Source organism: Triticum dicoccoides, chromosome 3B (genome assembly GCF_002162155.2).
Source record: "Triticum dicoccoides isolate Atlit2015 ecotype Zavitan chromosome 3B, WEW_v2.0, whole genome shotgun sequence".
NCBI classification, from domain to species: domain Eukaryota; kingdom Viridiplantae; phylum Streptophyta; class Magnoliopsida; order Poales; family Poaceae; genus Triticum; species Triticum dicoccoides.
Genome location: NC_041385.1, coordinates 557165515 through 557191541, shown reverse-complemented (window position 1 = coordinate 557191541; position 26027 = coordinate 557165515). Strand labels below are relative to the sequence as shown.

At 44.5% G+C, this 26027-nt stretch overlaps 1 pseudogene; it reads left to right on the top strand.

The window, feature by feature from the left end:
- The first annotated feature begins 1463 nt into the window (after nt 1-1463).
- LOC119279649 overlaps nt 1464-26027 on the top strand; it is a 60550-nt pseudogene continuing 35986 nt past the window's right edge.

Here is a 26027-nt window from a genome sequence, read left to right as displayed (position 1 = left end):
TTACCGGAACCCCTCGGGAAACTAATGGGCCACATTGGGCCTTGGTGGAGAGAGATCCACTACTAGAGATTAAGTCAATACCGACCAATGATTAAAACTCTCGGTTGTTATTCATACGTTGAGTTCAGTCCCACCTCTAAATTAGCCCCATGACTCCTTGCTGGGATCATATAGGTCTGGTGGTGTTGTTTGGTTACGTTTAACGCGTCCTTATCTCCTGATGAAACGACGGATAAAAAGGAAGATAAGCACTTCCATACTAAAAAAAGGAAAAATTCGTGTATTCCCAAAAATATCTTCCAGCCGCCTCCCTCCCTTCCTGCCACCATCGTCTGTGGCTGCCGGCCCCTCAAGTTGCCGTCGCCTCCTCCTCCTCCTACTCGTCCCCCACTTCTAATCTACCATCTCCCTCCTAACCTCGAGCACTGCAACAGATTTCGAACGAGCTGGAGGTGATGTCGTCAAGGTCGCAGTTCCCATCAGCACCCTCCGCAGCGGGTCCAGTGGGGTGGGACGCGCGTTGCTCATATCGGTGTCGGCGGCTGCGGCCATCCCTGCCATGGCGTCGACCTTCTCTTGCCTGGCGCTGCAGCTTGCTGGTTGGATCACAGCGTCGACGCAGCCGGCTCGATGGGGACTCTGTATCATACATCTCCGCCCTGCTCCCAGCCTCCGACCATTGTTTAGGTGCAGGTAACCCAACATCGCTGCACCACAGGCCTCTGCCATGTCTGCCATGTGCTGAGTTCCCTTATGGATTGAACCTAAGTATTCATCCCGGGGAGCAGTCACCATCTTCATCTTGGTCTCCTACACTGACAGTCTGGCACCCACCGCATGAGAAAATTTGAAGTTTAGAGTAAATGCAAAGTATGGTCGTTACATGTTTCCGTATTCTTGTAGAATACTTGTGCGGTTTCAATTGTTCCACTGTTATAGAATTATGCAAGCAGATTTTGCAACGCTATATACTTGATCATCATTTTGTTCTTCGTGTTTTATTTCTGTGCAATAACTTTTGTTCATCTAGAAAAATAGGACTCTAACTACATAATATTTCCAACCATCTCACAAGTATTTCATGTATATAATCTGGTACAACTTGGCATGCTGGGTTCTAGATAAGTTTAATCAGATGGATCGACAGTGCAACACACATCTCACAAAACAAAGACAGTGCAACAACACTATAAATCCAGTTTTTATTCAATATAATTGATAAAATTAAATTTTTTTATATTACATCATTAAACACTTTGTGTGAATTACACGCATCAGGTGTATGTTTTATATCTTTCATATAGCATTGTTCCCTTTTCCGAACTGAATCAGCTGTAACTCAAATGACAACATTGTCGAGAGGAAAACCAGGAAATGGAAACATGCAACTGAATGACCATGCTCTTTTTAGAAGTTTTCTATGTCACTTGGGTAGATTCCTCTGTAATCCTAGAATTACCGCGATGAGGGTAAGTGCATGGTCCAATATTACCAGAGTAGGTCTAAAACATTTTTTTTACTCAATTAAGGTGAGTTTGGTTATAGACTCCAACATTATAATCTGAATTTTTGTACTGATGTACTTATGATATTCTGGTTTTATGAACACCTATTTAGGACTCGCCATTTTTCATTTCCAATAATGTAAGCTCAGCGTGACTTGTCTAGGCATTTATTTCAAATAATAATTGCTACTTGCCTCTGTTGGAATAGGGAGGAAAGGAAAACAAGGCGCCGACTACGGACAAACAATTTTCTTAGGCTCATAAGAAGGGTACAACCTTCGCTAATTATACAGCCTCCACCAAACATGTAAGACTTAATTTTAATGCAACAACTTTCTATGATGAATTGGAAGTGTATAATACCTACTTTATAAATACAAGTTGGTGCTAATAACTTACTATTGGCACTTCAGGCACAAACTAAGGCCATAGTTCAGTTGAATCGTGGTCTTTCAATTGATAAACTCATGCAGAAATGTGACTCACCTAAGTAGCGTGATCGCATAGTTGGCTTCGGTGGTGGAATTAGAGAAAGAAATTTGTGAGGACCAACATTAAGTAAGGCTTCTAGATCTCGAGTTTCCGAGCAAGTGAAACAAGTACTTGAAGAAAAACTCAATGGAGTGGTGCAAGAAGTGTAAGCAATTAAACATCTTATGACTGCTAGATCTCAAAGTGATAGTACTCAGGAAAGCCCACATGATCAAGTAAGTTAGTTCTCATACATTGGATCTATATGTTGTTATACTTTGTGCAAATTTATTTACAAGTACTGACTTTCATAAAATACTCAACATTATGTAGGACTGGTGGTTCACCGTAAGATATGGAAGCATCACGAGGCATTGTATTCACCGATGAAGAATGATATCCATTCAAAAAATGATGGTGTTCCTCGATTGAAGATTAATAAATATTATCTTTTGTAGTTGTCCCCTTTTTCCAAACAGATATGAGCAAGTACATTGGCCATATAAGGAGTGCCTTTGACTCAAATATCTTAAATGATATAAATTTAGGAATTGTATGTCAGAATTCTGGTATTTCTTTTAATAGAAGAGGCTACGATTATTTCAATTCAGATTATTTTGTGTCAATGTTAATGTGGATGTTAATATTGAAATGTTGGATGTTGCATAACCTGATCGCTGAACGAATATTAACATAAGTCGTTCTGAAGGATACACAGCAGTAATAATGATAACATTATTAGCGATGACAAAAGTGGTCGTTGATAATAAATTGTGGTAGTTATTGCCTTGGGATTGACGACGACACACCATCCTGTCGTTACAAGAATAACCACCACAAAAGGTATGTGGTCATTATACTTTTAACAATGAAGCCTACTACGACCAACAGATTGTGGTTGTTAATGGCCTTTAACGACCACAATCAGACTTTTAACGACCACATATACCGTCGCTAAAAACCGTTTTCCTAGTAGTGGAGAGGGCGGCCAGGGCAGGCCGCGCACCCCTCCCCCTTGGGTCCAAATTGGACTAGGGAAGGGGGCGGCGCCCCCCTTTCCTACTCCCTCTCCCTCTCCTTCCTTCCACCTCTCCCGGGAGGTGGACTCCTACTTGGACTTGGAGTCCTAGTAGGACTCCTCTCTCCCAGGCGTGCCTACAGGGGCCGGCCGGCCACCCCCTTGCCTCCTTTATATACGGGGGTAGGGGCACCCTAGAACACACAAGTTTCTCTCCCACCCGTGTGCGGTGCCCGCCTCCACAGTTACACACCTCGATCATACCATCGTAGAGCTTAGGCGAAGCCTTGCGCCGGTAACATCATCATCACCGTCGCCACACCGTCGTGCTCGGAACTCACCCTCGTCCTCAACTGGATCAAGAGCACGAGGGACGTCATCGAGCTGAAGGTGTGCTGAACACGGAGGTGTCGTACGTTCGGTACTTGGATCGGTTGGATTGCGAAGAAGTTTGACTACATCAACCGCGTTATTGAAACGCTTCCGCTTTCGGTCTACGAGGGTACGTGGACACACTCTCCCCTCTCGTTGCTATGCATCACCTAGATAGATCTTGCGTGACCATAGGATTTTTTTTGAAATTACCGCGGTCCCCAACAGGGTGTGCTGTAGTCTCCTTTGTGTACACAAATTATGCAATGACGTGGATGACCACTGTAACCAGGGAAATTGGAACCAAAAATTTTATGTTCAAACTCATCACACACGGGTTGAGCTATCTAAATCATTTGTGATGTTCACATATCATACACAGTTCTGAATAAGGGATCGTGTCTGATGACACTGCGCCAGTTTTTTCGCTGAACCGATTCAAAATTTTCGGCCTCCAAGGAAATATCTACCTCCGAGCCCCCTCCCCTTACCAAAAGCCACATTTCCCCTGTTTCCGCCTTCCTTTCCAAGTTGAAATCTTAACTCCTTGCTTGCAGCTCCGCCCCCCCTCGCCGGTGACCCTCCTTCACATTGCTCGGCCTCGTCTATCCAGGCAGGTAATCCACACCAGACCCCCATCCTCCTCCTCCTTCCACATCCCACATGCCCTAACCGCCGGCGTGACACCTTCCACCCAAATAACCGTCCCCTCCACCAAATAAACGCCACCCTAAGCCCTGGTGCACGCGGTATAGCCAGGAGCTCAAGGAGCATTTGGCAGCGGAGAAGCAAATCACGGCCTCACACGCGGATAAGGTCGCGATGGCTACCATTCGTGCCGACCCCCTGATCTTGGAGGAGCACCTTGCCATTTGCTAGCTATGCCGGTTAAGCATTCTTGGTTTACTCATTGCATGTGCTGCTCCTGCCTTTCCTTAACAAATTCTAGTGAATTGTGCTATCTAATTTTACCATGAAATCTGTTGCTCCTGTGTATATGTTCTACATGTTATGCAGTGTGGTGCTCACTTATTAACTATTTGATTAATTAGTTTTCATCTTCAGTTAACTGTTTGGTTCAATTCTGCAAATGTGATGTTCAATTCTTCAGGCTGTAATTTTGTATTGTCTTCTATGTGAGAAATAAATCGAATTTATCTTTACAAAATACATGAGAAATGGATACAGTTGCTATATTTCCAAGTTGTCAAGCATGCTTGGTTTGGTTATACATTGTGCGATGTGGTGCTCAGTTAACGTTTGGTCCATTTGTGTTGTGGTGTTTAGTTAATCGTTTGGTTCAATTCTACAATGCGATGTTCAATAGTTGTGGGTGCATTCTGTTATTGTATACCATGTGAGAAGTAAATCGAATTTGGCTATACCAAATACATGAGAAACAAATACAATTGATATATTTCCAAGTTGTTAGGCATGCTTAGTTTGGTTAACTATCTGATCCTCTATTAGGAGTATGCTATATTGTGCAATGTGGCGCTCAGTTAATGTTTGGTTCATTTGTTGTGGTGTTTAGTTAACTATTTGGTTCAATTCTGCAATGTGATGTCCAATTGTCGTGGATAGAATTTTGTATTGTTGTGCATGTGAGGAATAAATCGAATTTGGCTGCACTTAATACATGAGAAACATATACTAGTGCTATATTTCCTAGTTCTTAATCATGCTTGGTTTGGATAAATGGGCTTTCCATGTGGCTTGAATTAATATGATGAATCTGCAATGTGCTTATTTTTCATCAACATATTTTACTGATAGCATGCAAACCCTTACTTAACCTGATGAATAACTACCTTATATGTGTTGCAGGGAAACAATGGAAAGCACTAAGGTTTACAATCGAGGTTAGCACGTGCATGGTCCGTTGTCTAATAGCACATTATTGTGCAATTGCAGGAACCATTCTAATATTTAGGTTTTTAACAATTTGGTCTTGCACTTGTAGGTCCTGCTGTCAGAGGTTTTGACCCACTGTTCGACCCTTTTGCATATGGGGAAATGAGTTGTCCATGAATATCAATCAAGTCAAGAAACTCAGAAAGGTTGTTAGGATAAAGAAATTAGCGACAAAAAACAACAAGATCTTTGTTTGTACAATGAAGAAGACATCAGTTCACTACAAAATGGTACTAACTATTATACCTTGCCTTTTTTTATTCCTTTGCCACATTTCCAATATAGAGAAGATATTTATGCACATCCTTGTTTTCAGGTCTTTCCAAAGCAGTTCACTGATGATTACCTCTCAAACCACCTCTATGGTCAGGAGGCGAGGAAGGTTTTCATACAACACCCACAGTTCAATATTTAAGTGTTCCTGAAGAGGACAAAGGATGGACGGTCAATCATCCACACACACTGGCCTAAATTTGCAAAGACCTTCAACATCAATGAAGGCTCTATATTCGCCTTCCGCTTCAGCAGTTTTCCCGATGAGTTGCATCTGTCTATGTACCGTCTATGATGCTAATATCGGAAGGTTCTAGATGTTGCATGTGAAACTTCGTGCTGGTGCAGTTGTGTAATGGGGTAGCTGAGTGCTGAAGCTATATCATGTTGTAGTTTGATGTATTTCAATTATGAAATCCTGCTTCCTTAATATGGAAATGAAATATATTATGTGTTTAATATGAATGTGAATTATATTAATAAATGGATTATAAATAATAGGGTAATTAGCCTGCTAATTGGTTTTTGCTATTGCATACAGTTATTGAGAAAATACCGTGGGGATGACCTAAGGCAATGCACATAATTTGTAGGAAGAAACCGTGTTGGATCGATGCACAATCACACACAACATTCTCTTCAAAACTGTCTGCGTTATGCCACCTTGCGCAAACGTTTAACACATAAAACTATGTGTGATGCACAACCTTTTCCACACAGTTTCTTCTATGCATCGTGTGTGACACATTCAATAATGCAAACGATAAAATTGTTAATATTGTGCGTGATGGCAACGCTATAACAAACGATTTAACAGGGAAAATTGTGTGTGATGTACCTGCGAACAGAAATGTTTTCCTTGGAGTGACTGTGTGGGATGTATATACGAACGGAAATGTTTAGCGGGGACTGGCTGTGTGGGATGTATATACGAACGGAAACATTTAGCAGGGACTGACTATGTGGGACGTACTTACGACCGAAAATGATTTTGCCTGTATAATTCTATTTTTTAGCACTATTGTATGTATAACCATATTTGCTCTGTCGCCGGTCGCACACGACCTCATTTTGCCGAGCGTGTGGGAAGGACACCCCTATCACCCACAATCACTTGGCGACGGTTCCAAATGTCGTTGCGGAAAGGGGTTAAAATCGTTTGTATAGCACCTCGTTGTACCAGTGAAGTTAGATGTCACGACCGGTTTTCCAATAAAAATATTTATTGAGAAACCAATCTTTTGAGTCCAGTATGAGAGAAATCCTCCTCACTGGTAGACAAATTCTTGATACAATAAGCCAGTAGCATAAAATATATTACAGGGTCGAACTACGGTTGCTCAACCAAATTATTACAAGCACGCCAATAATTATACATAATGGCGGACATGACACAGTGGTGTGGAGGCATACTACTGACTCAAGGATAGGGCGGTGGTGGAGAAACACAGCGGGGAGAGAAATACAAGATTCTAAGTCTATCATCTCATCGAGCGTCGAGGTGAGGCTCGATGAATTTATTTGGTAGCGGAAGCGGATATAAAACAGTGACCAAATCCAGGGTCGCACGAGACTGACTGGGACTCCTCTAGGTGTCGGACTCGCTATCAAACTCTTCATCCATGAGATCGCCTTCGTCAGCATCTGGCCAAATCAACAAGCCAGTGAGTACTTTGAAAGTACTCGCAAGACAGTTCGGACGTAAGATATAACAAATGCATGCATGGATGCGTCATGAATAATTCACCAATGTACATTCAAAAATTAGCATAACAAGGTAAGTAAAAGGGAAACGGAGGTAGTCCGCCTGAAATCCCAACAAAACATAAATAACTACCGATCGGGTGTCTGAAGTGACGCCTCGAAAGGTGAACAAATAAATATAAGGAAATGATGCCACAGTCGGGCATCTTAGCGACACCACATAAAGGGCTTTAAAAGAAATACCACAATCGGATGTCGGGGCGACATCACAGAAAGGGCTTTAAAAGAAATGCCACAGTCGGACGTCGGGGCGACATCACAGAAAGGGCCTTAAAAGAAATGCCACGGTCGGACGTCGGGGCGACATCACAGAAAGGGCTTTAAAAGAAATGCCACAGTCGGACGTCGGGGCGACATCATAGAAAGGGCTTTAAAAGAAATGCCACAGTCGGGCGTCTTAGCGACACCGCATAAAGGGCTTGAAAAGAAAGTAGAATACAACAATGCCAAAGTCGGACGTCTGAGCGACATCGCAGAAAGGGCTTTTATTCACAAGTAAATAATACTCATAGTAAACATTTAATTCTTGAGAATAAATGGGTTAGTCCATCCACAGGAATAATCATTTAACCGGAATTAGCACTCATGCAAATCACCAGAGTCTCTGCCATCAAAACTGACATTTGATTAGGATAAGATAATAAGAATTTGGACATGGAATAGATGATTTGGAGGAATATATGACTCTGCAGAGTTTGTACAAAATTTTTCCCACAGCCAACGGATTTCCGTAGTCACGAAGGACTAGTTCCGTTTACGGTATTTCGGAAGAAAACACAGCTAACCAGTACACACCCATCCTACCTCTGGATGCTAGGAATCACCCTAGACATCGTCCAAGAAAAACTTTTGAGACGGGGAGATCACAATCTCGAATAGCATGGGATCAAATTTATATACACGCGCTCTAAGGGGTGCCCCCCTCTCGGTCCCAACCGGAAACACCCATGCCCCCTGACCGGATGACTGGCTTTAATCCAGGGCCATGGAACCATCATCACGGCCTCTCCTTTTGGTGTGTACCAGAAAAGCGGTTTGCAACTTACTAAACCATATTCCTTGCGGAAAACATGTGGTAGTACAGGGAAGGAAATGAGAGGAACTGGACCGATACGGTTTGACACTAAAGTCACATAGTCTGGCGTAAGACTGGCATGCTACGACACTGCCATCTCACCCATCCTCATGCCAACACATGGCCATTCATACTCACATCCATCCACTTATGGATCATCGAACTCACTTACCTCATTATCGCATAAAATAACGTTCATCGATATGCTTCTCAACATGCCATGAAACTAACTAAATGCAAAACATGCCAAGACACTCATCATATCAAAAGTTCAAACATGCTTGCCTGGTTCAGAGTAGTCGGAGCCTAGCTCGGTGAAGTTCGCGGCTCCGTCACCTCCTTCGGTATCTACGGTATAAAGAAAATATATGCGCTATCGTGAATACCAAGGAGTGCACAAAAAGTATTCCAAATATTTTTCAAATAAATCTGATAAAAAACTAGACAAAATTTTAAAGAGAACAGAAAAAGAATCAATCAAAAATACTTTTCTGATTAAAAGTTATAAAGGTTTTTGCCCAGGGACTCATCTGTAATGAAACAGAAAGTTTCCAGGGGCTAGCTTATAAAAACAGAAACGCTTCGGCAGAAACTACGCCAGCCCAAAGGGAAAACGCATTTTGCCTGAAGGCGCTTCCAGAAAACGATTCAATAGAGAGGGCAGAGAGGCTGACGGTGGGGTCCCACTCGTCAGGTTTGAACTATCAAAAAGGGGGGGGAACGAAGCTCGTCGGTGCCCGAGAGCCGCGGTGGTCGCCGGCGGCGATCCACGGCGAGACAGGGGGATCGGAGGGTACCTCCGTGCTCAGGGCGCCATTCCGCGTCGGTTGGTGGTGGTGGTGGTCGCCGGCGAGTACCACGTCGACGGCGATCTTTGCGCCGGCGGACGGCGGTTCGGGTGGTCGAGGGACTCGTCGGAGAGGGCTGCAGAGATCAAATTGAAGAGGGGGTTAGGCTTCTGGTAGCTAGAGGGGGTAACGGACGGGGTTTGGGCGCCGGAGATGGCCTCACCGGAGCGAATCGTGGTGGAGGCCGAGGCGGATCGGGGCGGCCGGAGTTGGGGGAGGAGACCTCCTCGAGGACCTCCTAGTGGCCTGGCGGGGTGTTGGTGAGGAGTGGTGATGATGCGTGCACGAGGGTGAGCTCGGGGGCCCTTTTTATAGGCGGCCCGAGGCGGTTGCCGTGAACGGGGATCTCCGGCGAGTGATTACGGCGGTGCCGTGGTTGGGCAGTGGGATTAGGGGCTTGGGCATCGCCGTTGAGGTCCACCGGTCCCATTTAGGTGCTAAACGGGCTGGGATTTGGTGCTATGGGCGAGCTCGACGGAACGGGGGTGGTGCGGCCCGTCGGCGGCAGGGAGCACGTTCCGTGCTTGCCGGGCCACGGCGACGGTGCCACGGGCGTGCGCTGGCATGGCAGGGACACGCGGAGAGCCAAGGGGTGTTGGGTGGCGCCGGGTGGCGTGGCGAGAGGGCTCGGGCCCTTGTTGGCCGCCACGGAAGGTGCAGCCACCGCAGAAGCTTCCGACGCCGGCGAGGCTCGTCGCTACCGACACCAGGGATCGGCCAAGCGTGCGTGCGGGGTTCTGGCCAGGGAGAAGAGGCTGCGTGCAACGCGCCAGGGCGCAGTGTGGCCGCGTGATCGAGTCTGACGAAGGGAAAACGACTGAATCTCTGAACTTTCTGAATTTTGAACAGCAACAGTGCATGCAAGGTGCTCGACAGAATGAATTTGGCCTCTAGTGATTTTTCCTTGAGCTGATTTTTGGTGGAGTGGCTTCTCATTGCTCCAGTAGGCTGCATGATTTTTGGTGGAATTTTTGGAGGAGTGTAGATATGAATTTCATCAAATTTGGCAAATCTGGTCCAAACTTGCAGAGACTGAATTTTGAAAAATTTGAAAAGAGGAGGAGTGGATCAAGATGGTTCTGGGTTGTGGGTACAAAGGACTATCCAGGAGAGTTGGTTTGAGGTCAAAACTCAAATGCAAAAGGGTACTTGCTTTGAAAATCACTCAGGCTCCAAATAATGTTCAGAATTGATTTGAGAGGAAAAAAATTAGAATAAAATCCAAAACTTGCTTGGATTAGTTGGGACAGAGAACTTAGGTTGATCACAAGGTGTAGGGGAGGTTTTGGAGGGGTTTTACCACATGGGCAAAAATGCCAAGTCATGGGTGGTTCCAAGATATGAAAATCCCAAATTTTCATAGAGTTCTTTTTTTAAAAGAAGAAGATTAAACTCCCAAAAATAAATTTGAGAGGGAACCAACAGAGGAGAAGATCAAAAGATTCAAACACCAATGTTTGAAAAAATAAAATCCTTGCCAAAGCAAAGGAAGTTTTTCTGAAAGAAAATTTAAATGGCCTCTTTTCAAAGAAAACCACAAGGTTTTTGATAAAAACCAAATTAAAATTTTGGAGTGTCACATTAGACGTCCTCTACTTTGTTGTTGCAAGTTTTACGTGGCTGCTACGGGCTTCTAGTAAGAATGGTTCTTACCTATGCATCAAAACCACAACGGTGTTTCGTCAAGTTTGCTGTGTTAACCTTCAACAAGGACCAGCCGCAGTCAAATTTGATTCAACTGAAGTTGGAGAAATAGACACCCGCCAGCCACCTTTATGCAAAACTAGTTGCATGTCTGTCGGCGGAACCGGTCTCATGAATGTGGTCATGTAAGGTTGGTCCGGGCCGCTTCATCCAACAATACCGCCGAATCAAAATAAGGCGTTGGTGGTAAGCAGTATGACTATCACCGCCCACAACTCTTTGTGTTCTACTCATGCATATCATCTACGCGTAGACCTGGCTTGGATGCCACTGTTGGGGAACGTAGCATGCAATTTCAAAAAAAATCCTATGCTCACGCAAGATCTATCTAGGAGATGCATAGAAAAGGGGGAGAGTGTGTCCACGTGCCCTCGTAGACCAAAATCGGAAGCATTTAACAAGATGTAGTCGAACTTCTTCTTGTTCCGACCGATCAAGCACTGAACATACGGCACCTCCAGTTCTGCACACCTTCAGCTCGATGACGTCCCTCGAACTCTTGATCCAGCAAAGTGTCGAGGGAGAGTTCCGTCAGCACGAGGCATGGTGACGATGATGGTGAAGTGATCCGCGCAAGGCTTTGCCTAAGCACTACCAAGATATGACTGTAGGCGTAAACTATCGAGGGGGGCGTCGCACACGGCTAGGAATCAATGTTGTGTGTTCTAGCGGTGCCCCCCTTCATATATATAGGTTGGAGGGGAGGAGAGGCAGCCAAGGGGGTGCCGCAAGTAGGAGGAATCCTACTTGGGGTCTGATACGTCTCCAACGTATCTATAATTTTGGATTGCTCCATGCTATTATATTACCCGTTTTGGATGTTTATAGGCTTTACTTTACATTTTTATATCATTTTTGGGACTAACCTATAAACCGGAGGCCCAGCCCAAATTGCTATTTTTTTGCCTATTTCAGTGTTTCGAAGAAAAGGAATATCAAACAGAGTCCAACGCAATGAAACCTTCGGGAGCAATCTTTTTGGAACAAACACAATCCAGAAGACTTGGAGTGGACGTCAAGAAGCAACCGAGGCAGCCATGAGGGTGCCCGGCGCACCCTAGGGGGGTGGGCGCGCCCCCAACCTCGTGGGCCCCTCGTGGCTCCACCGACCTACTTCTTCCTCCTATATATATCTACGTACCCCAAAAACATCCAAGAGCACCACGAAAACCTATTTCCACCGCCGCAACCTTCTGTACCCGTGAGATCCCATCTTGGAGCCTTCGCTGGTGCTCCGCCGGAGGGGGAATCGATCATGGAGGGCCTCTACATCATCTCCAAGGCCTCTCCTGTGAGTTGTGAGTAGTTTACCACAGACCTTCGGGTCCATAGTTATTAGCTAGATGGCTTCTTCTCTCTCTTTGAATCTCACTACAAAGTTATCGATCTTCTTGGAGATCTATTCAATGTAACTCTTTTTGCGGTGTGTTTGTTGAGATTCGATGAATTGTGGGTTTATGATCAAGTTTATCTATGAGAAATATTTGAATCTCCTCTGAATTCTTTTATGTATGATTGGTAATCTTTGCAAGTCTCTTCGTATTATCAGTTTGGTTTGGCCTACTAGATTGATCTTTCTTGCAATGGGAGAAGTGCTTAGCTTTGGGTTCAATCTTGCGGTGTCCTTTCCCAATGACAGTAGGGGCAGCAAGGCACGTATTGTATTGTTGCCATCGAGGATAAAAAGATGGGGTTTATATCATATTGTTTGAGTTTATCCCTCTACATCATGTCATCTTGCCTAATGTGTTACTCTGTTCTTATGAACTTAATACTCTAAATGCATGGTGGGTAGCGGTCGATGTGTGGAGTAATAGTAGCAGATGCAGAATCGTTTCGATCTACTTGTTGCGGACGTGATGCCTATATACATGATCATGCCTAGATAATCTCATAAGTATGCACTTTTCTATCAATTGCTCGACAGTAATTTGTCCACCCACCGTAATAATTATGCTATCTTGAGAGAAGCCACTAGTGAAACCTATGGCCCCCGGGTCTATCTTTTATCATATAAGTTGCCATTCTACTTTATTTTGCAATCTTTACTTTCCAATCTATATCATAAAAATACCAAAAAATTTATCTTATCTTATTATCTCTATCAGATCTCACTTTTGCAAATTACCGTGAAGGGATTGACAACCCCTTTATCACGTTGGTTATGAGGTTATTGTTTGTTTGTGTAGGTACGAGGGACTTCTGAGGAGCCTCCTACTGGATTGATACCTTGGTTCTCAAAAACTAAGGGAAATACTTATGCTACTTCGCTGCATCACCCTTTCCTCTTCAAGGGAAAACCAACGCAGTGCTCAAGAGGTAGCAAGAAGGATTTCTGGTGCCGTTGCCGAGGTCTTCACTCAAGTCAAGACATACCAAGTACCCATCATAAACTCATCTCCCTCGCATTGCATTGTTTGACATTTGCCTCTTGTTTTCCTCTCCCCCACTTCACCCTTCCGTTTTATTTGTCATCTCTTTCCCATTCGCCTCTCTTTTTCGCTTGCCTCTTGTGTGCTTGTGTGTTGGATTGCTTGTCATGATGGCTCAATATAATACTAAATTGTGTGACTTTTCCAATACCAACAATAATGATTTCCTTAGCACTCATATTGCTCCTCTTAATGATGCTGAATCTTGTGAAATCAATGCTGCTTTCTTGAATCTTGTTATGAAAGATCATTTCTCTGGCCTTCCTAGTGAAGATGCCGCTACTAATCTAAACAACTTTGTTGATTTGTGTGATATGCAAAAGAAGAAAGACACGGATAATGATATTGTTAAATTGAAGGTATTCCCATTTTCACTTAGAGATCATGCTAAAACTTGGTTTTCGTCTTTGCCTAAAAATGGTATTGATTCATGGAATAAGTGCAAAGATGCTTTTATCTCTAAGTATTTTCCTCCCGCTAAGATCATCGCCCTTAGGAATGATATTATGAATTTTAAACAACTTGATCATGAACATGTTGCACAATCTTGGGAGAGGATGAAATTAATGATACGTAATTGCCCTACACATGGTTTAAATTTATGGATGATCATACAAAAAGTTTATGCCGGATTGAATTTTGCTTCTAGAAACTTTTTAGATTCGGCCGCGGGAGGCACTTTTATGGAAATCACTTTAGGAGAAGCTACTAAACTGCTAGATAATATTATGGTTAATTATTCTCAATGGCACACCGAAAGATCTACTAGTAAAAAAGTTCATGCGATAGAAGAAATTAATGTTTTGGGTGGAAAGATGGATGAACTTATGAAATTGTTTGCTAATAAGAGTGCTCCTATTGATCCCAATGATATGCCTTTGTCTACTTTGATTGAGAATAATAATGAATCTATGGATGTAAATTTTGTTGGTAGGAATAATTTGGTAACAACGCGTATAGAGGAAACTTTAATTCTAGGTCGTTTCCTAGTAATTCCTCTAATAATTATGGTAATTCCTACAACAACTCTTATGGAAATTTTAATAAGATGCCCTCTGATTTTGAGAATAGTGTTAAAGAATTTGTGATCTCTCAAAAGAATTTCAATGCCTTGCTTGAAGAAAAATTGCTTAAAGTTGATGAATTGGCTAGGAACATTGATAGAATTTCTCTTGATGTTGATTCTTTGAAACTTAGATCTATTCCACCTAAGCATGATATCAATGAGTCTCTCAAAGCCATGAGAATTTCCATTGATGAGTGCAAAGAAAGAACCGCTAGGGTGCGTGCTAAGAAAGATTGCTTTGTAAGAGCGTGTTCTTCTAGTTTCCATGAAAATAAAGATGAAGATATAAAAGTGATTGATGTGTCCCCTATTAAATCTTTATTTTGCAATATGAATCTTGATAATGGTGGGACTGGAGATGAGTCAACTTTAGTTAAAAGGCGTCCCAATGATTCGGAGTTCTTAGGTCTTGATGCTAAATTTGGTAAAAGTGGGACTGGAGAGGTCAAAACTTTACATAGCAATACCCACTATTTTGGATTTCAAGGAATTTAATTATGATAAATTTTCTTTAGTAGATTGTATTTCCATGTTGCAATCCGTGTTGAATTCTCCTCATGCTTATAGTCAAAATAAAGCTTTTACCAAACATATTGTTGATGCTTTGATGTAATCTTATGAGAAAAAACTTGAATTGGAAGTTTATATCCCTAGAAAACTTTATAATGAGTGGGAACCTACTATAAAAATTAAAATTTAAGATCATGAATGCTATGCTTTGTGTGATTTGGGTGCTAGTGTTTCCACGATTCCAAAAACTTTATGTGATGTGCTAGGTTTCCGTGAATTTGATGATTGCTCTTTAAACTTGCATCTTGTGGATTCCACTATTAAGAAACCTATGGTAAGGATTAATGATGTTCTTATTGTTACAAATAGGAATTATGTGCTCGTAGATTTCATCGTTCTTGATATAGATTGCAATTTTTCATGTCCTATTATTCTTGGTAGACCTTTCCTTAGAACGATCGGTACAATTATTGATATGAAGGAAGGGAATATTAGATTCCAATTTCCATTAAGGAAAGGCATGGGACACTTTCCTAGAAAGAAAATCAAATTACCTTATGAATCTATTATGCGAGCCACTTATGATTTGAATACCAAAGATGGCAATACTTAGATCTATTCTCGCTTTTATGCCTAGCTAGGGGCGTTAAACGATAGCGCTTGTTGGGAGGCAACCCAATTTTATTTTTGTTCCTTGCTTTTTGCTTCTGTTTAGTAATAAATATTTCATATAGCCTCTGTTTATATGTGGTTTTATGTTTTAATTAGTGTTTGTGCCAAGTAGAACCTATAGGATAACCTACGGTGATAGTTAATTTGATTCTGCTGAAAAACAGAAACTTTTGTGCGCACAAGAATAATTTAAATAAATCACAGAAACGTGATTTTTAGTTTATTCTTTTCGCAGTAGATCAATAGACAAATTTACCAGGACTTCCTATTTTGTAGGAGTTTTAGAGTTCGAGACGTATTCGAAAGTTTCCGATTGCTACAGACAGTTCTGTTTTTGACAGATTCTGTTTTTCGTGTGTTGTTTGCTTATTTTGATGAATCTATGGCTAGTATCGGGGGTATGAACCATAGAGAAGTTGGAATACAGTAGGTTTAACACCAATATAAATAAATAATGAGTTCATTACAGTACCTTAAGTGGTAGTTTTTCTTTCTTGCACTAACGTAGCTCATGAGATTTCCTGTTGAGTTTTGTGTTGTGAAGTTTTCAAGTTTTGGGTAAATATTTGATGGACTATGGAATAAGGAGTGGTAAGAGCCTAAGCTTGGAGATGCCCATGGAACCCCAAGATAATTCAAGGACAACCAAAAGCCTAAGCTTGGGGATGCCCCGGAAGGCATCCCCTCTTTCGTCTTCGTCTATCGGTAACTTTACTTGGAGCTATATTTTTATTCGCCACATGATATGTGTTTTGCTTGGAGAGTCTTGTATAATATGAGTCTTTGATTTTTAGTTTACCACAATCATCCTTGCTGTACACACCTTTTGGGAGAGACACAACATGATTCGGAATTTATTAGAATACTCTATGTGCTTCGCTTATATCTTTTGAGCTAGATAATTTTGCTCTAGTGCTTCACTTATATCTTTTAGAGCACGGCGGTGGTTTTATTTTGTAGAAATTATTGATATCTCATGCTTCACTTATATTATTTTGAGAGTATTTTATAACAGCGTGGTATTTGCTATGGTTGTAAAATTGGTCCTAGAATGATGGGCATCTAAGTTGGGTATAATAAAAACTATCATAGAAAGTGAATTGGATGCTATGATCAATTTGATGCTTGATAATTGTTTTGAGATATAGAGATGGTGATATTAGAGTCATGCTAGTTGGGTAATTGTGAATTTAAGAAATACTTGTGTTGAAGTTGGCAAGTCTAGTAGCATGCACGTATGGTAAAAGTTGTGTAACAAATTTGTTGCATGGGGTGCTCTTTTGATTGCCTTCCTTATGAGTGGAGGTCAGGATCGCGCGATGGTTAACTCCTACCAACCCTTCCCCTAGGAGCATGCGTAGTAGTACTTTGCTTCGAGGGCTAATAAACTTTTGCAATAAGTATATGAGTTCTTTATGACTAATGTGAGTCCATGGATTATACGCACTCTTACCCTTTCATCATTGCTAGCCTCTTCGGTACCGTGCATTGCCCTTTCTCACCTTGAGAGTTGGTGCAAACTTCACCGGTGCATCCAAACCACATGATACGATACGCTCTATCACACATGAACCTCCTTATATCTTCCTCAAAACAGCCAGCATACCTACCTATTATGGCATTTCCATAGCCATTCCGAGATATATTGCCGTGCAACTTTCCACCGTTCTGTTCATCATGACACGTTTCATCATTGTCATATTGCTTTTGCATGATCATGTAGTTGACATCGTATTTGTGGCAAAGCCACCTTCATATTTTTTCATACATGTCACTCTTGATCCATTGCATATCCCGGTACACCGCCGGAGGCATTCATATAGAGTCATATTTTGTTCTAGTATCGAGTTGTAATTCATGAGTTGTAAATAAATAGAAGTGTGATGATCATCAATACTGGAGCATTGTCCCCTATAAAAAAGAATGGCCAAATAAAAAAAGGCCCAAAAAAGAGAAAACAAAAAGGGGGACAATGTTACTATCTTTTTCCACACTTGTGCTTCAAAGTAGCACCATGTTCTTCATATAGAGAGTCTCCTATGTTGTCACTTTCATATACTAGTAGGAATTTTTCATTATAGAACTTGGCTTGTATATTCCAACGATGGGCTTCCTCAAAATTCCCTAGGTCTTCGCAAGCAAGCAAGTTGGATGCACACCCACTTAGTTTCTTTTGTTGAGCATTTATACATTTATAGCTCTAGTGCATCCTTTGCATGGCAATCCCTACTCCTCATGTTGACATCAATTGATGGGCATCTCCATAGCCCGTTGATTAGCCTCGTCAACTTGAGACTTTCTCCTTTTTTGTCTTCTCCACACAACCTCCATCATTATATTCTATTCCACCCATAGTGCTATATCCATGGCTTGCGCTCATGTATTGCGTGAGAGTGAAAAAAGTTGAAGCGCGTTAAAAAGTATGAACCAATTGCTTGGATGAAACCGGGGTTGTGCATGATGGGAGTATTTTGTGTGACAAAAATGAAACATAGCCTAACTATATGATTTTGTAGGGACAAACTTTCTTTAGCCATGTTATTTTGAGAAGACATGATTGCTTTATTAGTATGCTTGAAGTATTATTACTTTTAAGTCAATATGAACTTTTATCTTGAATCATTTGGATCCCAACATTCATGCCACAATAAATAAAATTACATTGAGAAATATGCTAGGTAGCATTCCACATCAAAAATTCTGTTTTTATCATTTACCTACTCGAGGACGAGCAGGAATTAAGCTTGGGGATGCTTGATACGTCTCCAAAGTATCTATAATATTTTTATTACTCCATGCTATTATATTACCCGTTTTGGATGTTTATGGGCTTTACTTTACACTTTTATATCATTTTTGGGACTAACCTAGTAACTGGAGGCCTAGCCCAAATTCTTGTTTTTTTGCCTATTTCAGTGTTTCAAAGAAAAGGAATATCAAACGGAGTCCAAACGGAATGAAACCTTCGGGAGCGATCATTTTGGAACAAACACAATCCAGGAGACTTGGAGTGGACGTCAAGAAGCAACCAAGGCGGCCACGAGGGTGCCCGGCGCGCCCTAGGGGGGTGGGCGCGCCCCCCACCTTTGTCGGTCCCTCGTGGCTCCACCGACCTACTTCTTCCTCCTATATATATCTATGTACCCCGAAAACATCCAGGAGCACCACGAAAACCAATTTCCACCGCCGCAACCTTCTGTACCCGTGAGATCCCATCTTGGAGCCTTCGTCGGTGCTCCGCCGGAGGGGGAATTGATACATCTCCAACATATCTACTTTTCCAAACACTTTTGCCCTTGTTTTGGACTCTAACTTGCATGATTTGAATGAAACTAACCCGGACTGACGATGTTTTCAGCAGAACTGCCATGATGTTGTTTTATGTGTAGAAAAGAAAAGTTCTCGGAATGTCCTAAAAATCCACGGAGGCACTTTTTGGAAAATATAAAAAAAATTGGTGAAAGAATCAAGACCAGGGGACCCACACCCTGTCCACAAGACAGGGGGGCGTGCCCCCTCCCCCTAGGCGCGCCCCCTATCTCGTGGGCCCCTTGAACCTCCACCGACCTCAACTCCAACTCCATATATTCATGTTCGGGGAAAAAAATCAGAGAGAAAGTTTCATCGCGTTTTAAGACACGGAGCCGCCGCCAAGCCCTAATCTCTCTTGGGAGGGCTGATCTGGAGTCCATTCGGGGCTCCGGAGAGGGGGATTCGTCGTCGTCGTCATCATCAACCATCCTCCATCACCAATTTCATGATGCTCACCGCCGTGCGTGAGTAATTCCATCATAGGCTTGCTGGACGGTGATGGTTTGGATGATATTTACCATGTAATCAAGTTAGTTTTGTTAGGGTTTGATCCCTAGTATCCACTATGTTCTGAGATTGATGTTGCTATGACTTTGCTATGCTTAATGCTTGTCACTAGGGCCCGAGTGCCATGATTTCAGATCTGAACCTATTATGTTTGCATGAATATATGTGTGTTCTTGATCCTATCTTGCAAGTCTATAGTCACCTATTATGTGTTATGATCCGACAACCCCGAAGTGACAATAATCGGGATACTTCTCGGTGATGACCGTAGTTTGAGGAGTTCATGTATTCACTATGTGCTAATGTTTTGTTCCGGTTCTCTATTAAAAGGAGGCCTTAATATCCCTTAGTTTCCACTAGGACCCCGCTGCCACGGGAGGGTAGGACAAAAGATGTCATGCAAGTTCTTTTCCATAAGCACGTATGACTATTTACGGAATACATGCCTACATTACATTGATGAACTGGAGCTAGTTCTGTGTCACCCTATGTTATAGCTATTACATGAGGAATCGCATCTAATTATCCATCATTGATCCATTTCCTACGAGATTTTCACATATTGTTCTTCGCTTATTTACTTTTCCGTTGCTACTGTTACAACTACTACAAAAAACCCAAAACTATTATCTTTACTTTTGCCACCATTACCTTTATTATCATACTATTTTGCTACTAAATACTTTGCTGCAGATACTAAGTTATCCAGGTGTGGTTGAATTGACAACTCAACTGCTAATACTCAAGAATATTCTTTGGCTCCCCTTGTGTCGAATCAATAAATTTGGGTTGAATACTTTACCCTTGAAAGCTGTTGTAACCCCCTACACTTGTGGGTTATCGAGACTAATTTCTGGCGCCGTTGCCGGGGAGCATAGCTCTATTCTCTGAGTCACTTGGGATTTATATCTGTTGATCACTATGAAGAACTTGAAAGACGCTAAAACCAAGATTTTGCCCTCAACTACGAGGGGAGGTAAGGAACTGCCATCTAGCTCTGCACTAGATTCTCCTTCTGTTATTAGTAAACTTGTGACACCTAAACCTGCTACTGCTATGAACTCTAATATGTCGCATGTTATTAATGATGCCACTTCTGCTTTGCACGACACTTATGATGAAACTACCTCTGTGTGTGATACTACTTTGCCATTAGGGGAATTTCTTGATGAACAACTTGCTAGGGCTAGAGAGAATGAAATTATTGAAGATACTATTATTGATGATAATGATGATGAAAATTCTCCCAATGATTATGAATTGCCTGTTGTTCCTGAGGGTTATGTTATGAATGAAGAAGCTGCTAGATCTATCTTTGCTTGCAATGATAGATATGATCTTAAAAAATTATTAGCTAAATGGAAGCAGCAGTCTCTTAATACTAGAATGAAACCTGACCCCGATTTTGCTACTTCACCTATCCGTGTTACTGATAAGGATTATGAATTCTTTGTTGATCCTGAGATTATTACTTTAGTTGAATCTGATCCTTTTTATGGCCTTGAATCTGAAACTGTTGTGTCACATCTTACCAAGTTGAATGATATAGCTACCCTGTTCACTCATGATGATAAATATCGCTATTTTTATATCCTTAAGATATTTCTGTTCTCATTAAAGGGTGATGCTAAGACTTGGTATAATTCTCTTGCTCCTGGTTGTGTGCGTAGTCCCCAGGATATGATTTATTACTTTTGTGCTAAATATTTCCCTGCTCATAAGAAACAAGCTGCCTTGCGGGAAATATATAATTTTGTGCAAATCAAAGAAGAGAGTCTCCCACAAGCTTGGGGGAGGCTTCTCCGATTACTCAATGCTTTGCCTAATCATCCTCTCAAGAAAAATGAAATACTTGATATCTTTTATAATGGACTAACTGATGCTTCCAAGGATTACTTGGATAGTTGTGTTGGCTGTGTTTTCAGGGAAAGAACAGTCGACGAAGCTGAATTACTATTGAATAATATGTTGACTAATGAATATAATTGGACTCTTCCTCAGCTAATTCCTGAGGCAATTCCCGAACCAATTGATCCAACTCCTGAGCCTATTCCTAAACCCACTCCGAAGAAGAGAGGTGTTTTATTTCTCAGTCCTGAAGATATGCAAGAGGCAAAGAAATCAATGAAAGAAAAAGGTATTAAAGCTGAAGATGTTAAGAATTTACCACCTATTGAATAAATGCATGGTCTTAATATACTGCCTGTTGAAGAACCACATTGTCTTGATAACCCGACACAGGTAGTAAAGGTAAATTCTCTCTATAGATATGATAAAGTTGAAATCCCCTCTACTAAATTTCATAGCCCATGCTTAGATGAATTTGATGACTTTATGGCTAGGCAAGAAAGTTTTAATGCTTATTGAGGGAGTCCTAGACTAGGGGGTGTCCGAATAGCCGAACTATCATCATCGGCCGGACTCCAAGACTATGAAGATACAAGATTGAAGACTTTGTCCCGTGTCCGGATGGGACTTTCCTTGGCATGGAAGGCAAGCTTGGTAATACGGATATGTAGATCTCCTACCATTGTAACCGACTCTGTGTAACCCTAGCCCTCTCCGGTGTCTATATAAACCGGAGGGTTTTAGTCCGTAGGACGAACAACAATCATACCATAGGCTAGCTTCTAGGGTTTAGCCTCCTTGATCTCGTGGTTGATCTACTCTTGTACTACCCATACCATCAATATTAATCAAGCAGGACGTAGGGTTTTACCTCCATTGAGAGGGCCCGAACCTGGGTAAAAACATCGCGTCCCTTGTCTTCTGTTACCATCCGCCTAGACGCATAGTTCGGGACCCCCTACCCGAGATCCGCCGGTTTTGACACCGACATTGGTGCTTCCATTGAGAGTTCCTCTGTGTCATCGCTCATAGGCCCGATTGCTCCTTCGATCATCAACAACGACGCGGTTCGGGGCGAGACTTTTCTCCCCGGACAGATCTTCGTATTCGGCGGCTTCGTACTGCGGGCCAATTCACTTGGCCATCTGGAGCAGATCGAAAGCTACGCCCCTGGCCATCAGGTCAGATTTGGAAGTTTAAACTATACGACCGACATCCGCGGAGACTTGATCTTCGACGGATTCGAGCCATAGCCGAGCGCGCCGCACTGTCACGATGGGCATGATTTAGCTCTACCGCCAGACAGTGCCCTGGAGGCCGCACAAGAATCCGCTCCGACCCTAAACTCGGAGCCGACTGCGCCGATCGAGGATGGGTGGCTGGACACCGCCTCGGGGGCTGCTACCTCTATGGCGATGGAGCCGAATATTGACCCTGTCCCTTGTGAAGCTCGTGACTCCAAGGTGCCGGACTCTTCTCCGGACCCCGAACCTTCCGCGCTTGTCAGTGTACTAGAGTAGGGGTACCCTAGTATCCCGAACTTGTGCACGGGCAGTTGCAGCACCCCGCGGCAAGGCTTGCCGGGCGACCGCCAAGATCCTCCGTGGCTCCTTTGGAGCCGTTCAAGAACAAAGTATTCGAGCCAAGAGACAAGACCCCGGCAAGAGGAGCTTGCCGGGAAGGCCAACCAAGGCATCTCAAGGAACTTGCCGTGATGCGCCACGCGTCCCGGCAAGGCCTGGTGAGCGACAAGCTTCCGGGCGCGACAAGACAATGACCGCGGCAAGGTGCTTGCCGCGGCAAGTAACCAACCTGTACCCACGCTCCAGCGCATCCACCAACGTGTCGCCCTGGGGCTTTTCCAGGCGCGCGTGGCGGGAGGCTGTGCAGCCAGCGGTGCGCGGTGGCATGCGACGCTGACAAGATCGCCATCGTGGCGAGCGGTGGCATCCCTGACGGTCCCTTTCTGCACTGTTTGGGCGACGCAGACGGGCATTTAATGCCCTTGTCCCCTGCCGTCAGGGTTAGGTAGGATACACTGTACAGGTAGCTGTACCAAGCGCAACTCCTTTTACATTTTTACCCTCGTCTGCATTGCCACCTGTCGGTGACCCCTTGAGCATATAAAAGGAGGCCCATGCGCAACGTAGAGGGGGTTCGGAGGGTTCGGCTCATTTCGAAGCCATTAGAACACTCACGCTCGGTCTTGTAGCACTCGGCGCTCCCGAGCAAGAACACAATACAATCAGACAAGCAGCAGTAGGAGTGTTATCTCTCCGGAGAGCTCCGAAGCTGGGTAAACTGCTCGTGTGCTTCGCCTCGATCCGCTCTTCGTGCGATCTTCGCCCCCCGCCGAACCGAAAGGGGCTCGGTCCGCCGGTCCCATAGGTGTTCGTGGATCAGCTTCCCCGACATCTTTGGCGCGCCAGGTAGGGGGCGTCGAGATTGTGTGAACCTGATCCGGCATTCGCACGGGTTAGATCTTCGTTTTCTTCATCGACATGCCACCGAAGAAGAAGGCTTCGGGGGCAGCTGCTCCGTCCACGTCGATCCCACCGCCACCGGGGCAAACGGGTGGTGGGGAAGACGCCGGCGGAAGAACGGACTTCGATGAGGAAGCTCATGATGCTGCCAGGTCCAAGGACAAGGCCGCGCAGACCTCAGCGTCCGTACATGTACCGCGCCCATCTCAGGAGGCGCAGGACCAACAGCGTCATGGTACTCGTAGTGCCATATGTATGTTAGGCCAAGATCAAGCTGGTGGGTCTCGGGGTGCTCAGGACCAGCATGCACGCCTGCGTGCTGGCACGAGCGAGACACGGTCGCCCGGACGGGATACTGCTCCTTCTAACATAGTTAGAAGTCCGAGCATATCCCGCTCCTCGCACCGTTCGCCACTGCCACCCACCACTCCAGTGGAAGCTTTGGCGCGAGCTCAACTACTCTTGGATTACCCTCCAATGGAAGACAAGATCGACCAATGGAGGGCCACTATTCAGAGTCTCATCGGCTTTGCCAACGGTGACACTCCACGGCAGCCGAGTACATCGCTGTTGCGGCAGAACCGCCAGGCGCAAGCCGGTGGTGACGAAACCGGTGGGGGTGCAACCACCTTGCACTCTCCACCCCGAAGGCCGAGATCGCCGACTCGCCGGATCCACCTCGACAGCGACTCCACTGCATCGTCAGATCCACGAGCTCGTCGCGATCAACGCCAAGTTCTTCACGAACGACAGCAAGAAGACGCTCGTACTCGCATCGAGCGCCGTAGAGAAGCGCGACGTCAATCCGACAAGCGCGCTGGGCCCTCTGTCGACATGCATGCGCCAGGGGAACCAGGCGACTTGCCGTACGCGGTAGGTTGCCCTGCATTCACTCGTGAGCTGCGGCAAGTCCAGTGGCCCAGCACGAAGAATTTCAGACCAGATGTGCCAGAGAAGTACGACGGCAAGACGCATCCGTCGGAGTTCCTCAGCATCTATACCATCGCGGTGCAGGCTGCCGGGGGACGGGACGACAAGATCCTTGCCAACTACTTCCCGCTGGTGCTCAAGCCCAATGTCAGATCCTGGCTCATGCACTTGCCGGACAACTCCATATCCTCCTGGGCTGACTTGTGCCATCAGTTTGTCGGCGCCTTTACAGGCGGCCACAAGCCTCATGGCCAAGAAAGCGACCTTCATCTGCTCGCCCAGAAAGAAGGAGAACCCCTGCGCAAGTACATTCAGAGATTCAGCCATGTACAGCACAACATCCCAGATGTCCACCCTGCCGCGATAATTAGCGCGTTCCATCAGAACGTACGAAACCACAGGATGCGGGAGGAGATGGCGATGTGCAAGATCAGAGACGTCAGTGAGCTATATGCCCTGGCCGACAAGTGTGCACGTGCTGAGGAAGGAAGGAAACTCCCCGGAGAGAATACAGGAGCAGGAGGATCTGATAGTGAGGATGCTACCCCGGCAAAGAAAAACCGGCGGCGGAGCAACAAGAAGAAGAAAGGCAAAGATGTGCTAGTCGTTGAGCAGTCCGGCAAGGAAGCCAAAGCTGGTAGCTCCGGCAAGCAGGTTGCCGCAGGCACCAACCATCAGGCTGTGGCGGTCGCCGACAAGCAGGATGGCACCAACAGGCAGTACTGCAAGATCCACCACACCAAGGGCCATGACCTCCAGAGCTGCAAGAAGGTCGAGCAGCTTGTCGAGCAGCAGAAGGCTGAATACGAGCGGCGCGACAAGGAGAAGGGCCAGGAAGGTGCTGGAGGAGCCGGCAAGAAACGCCCCGGCCGAGGAGGACGCCGCGGCAAGGCCAAGCAGTGGCAAGGAGATAGACCTCCTCGCGGCCGCGACAAGGATGAAGATGACGACGACGATGAAGATATGGATGATGACGAGACCGATGAGCAGGAGTTTCAGAAAGCCACAGAGGTCCTCTGCGTTGACGGTGGTGCTTCTCTGCATACTTCACACCGACAGCTCAAGCAGTGGGTGCGGGAAGTCAATGCGGCAGAACCACCCGTTGAGTCACGCAGGCCTCTGAAATGGTCCAGCACGCCTATCATCTTTGATATTAAGGACCACCCTGATCGCATAACTGCGGTCGGGTGCTTGCCGATGTTGGTTTCACCAACTATCCGCAACCTCAAGGTCACTAAGATGCTAGTTGACGGCAGGGCCGGCTTGAACCTGATCTCCTCCGCGGTACTCCAGAAACTCCAGATCCCTGACAGCAAGCTCGAA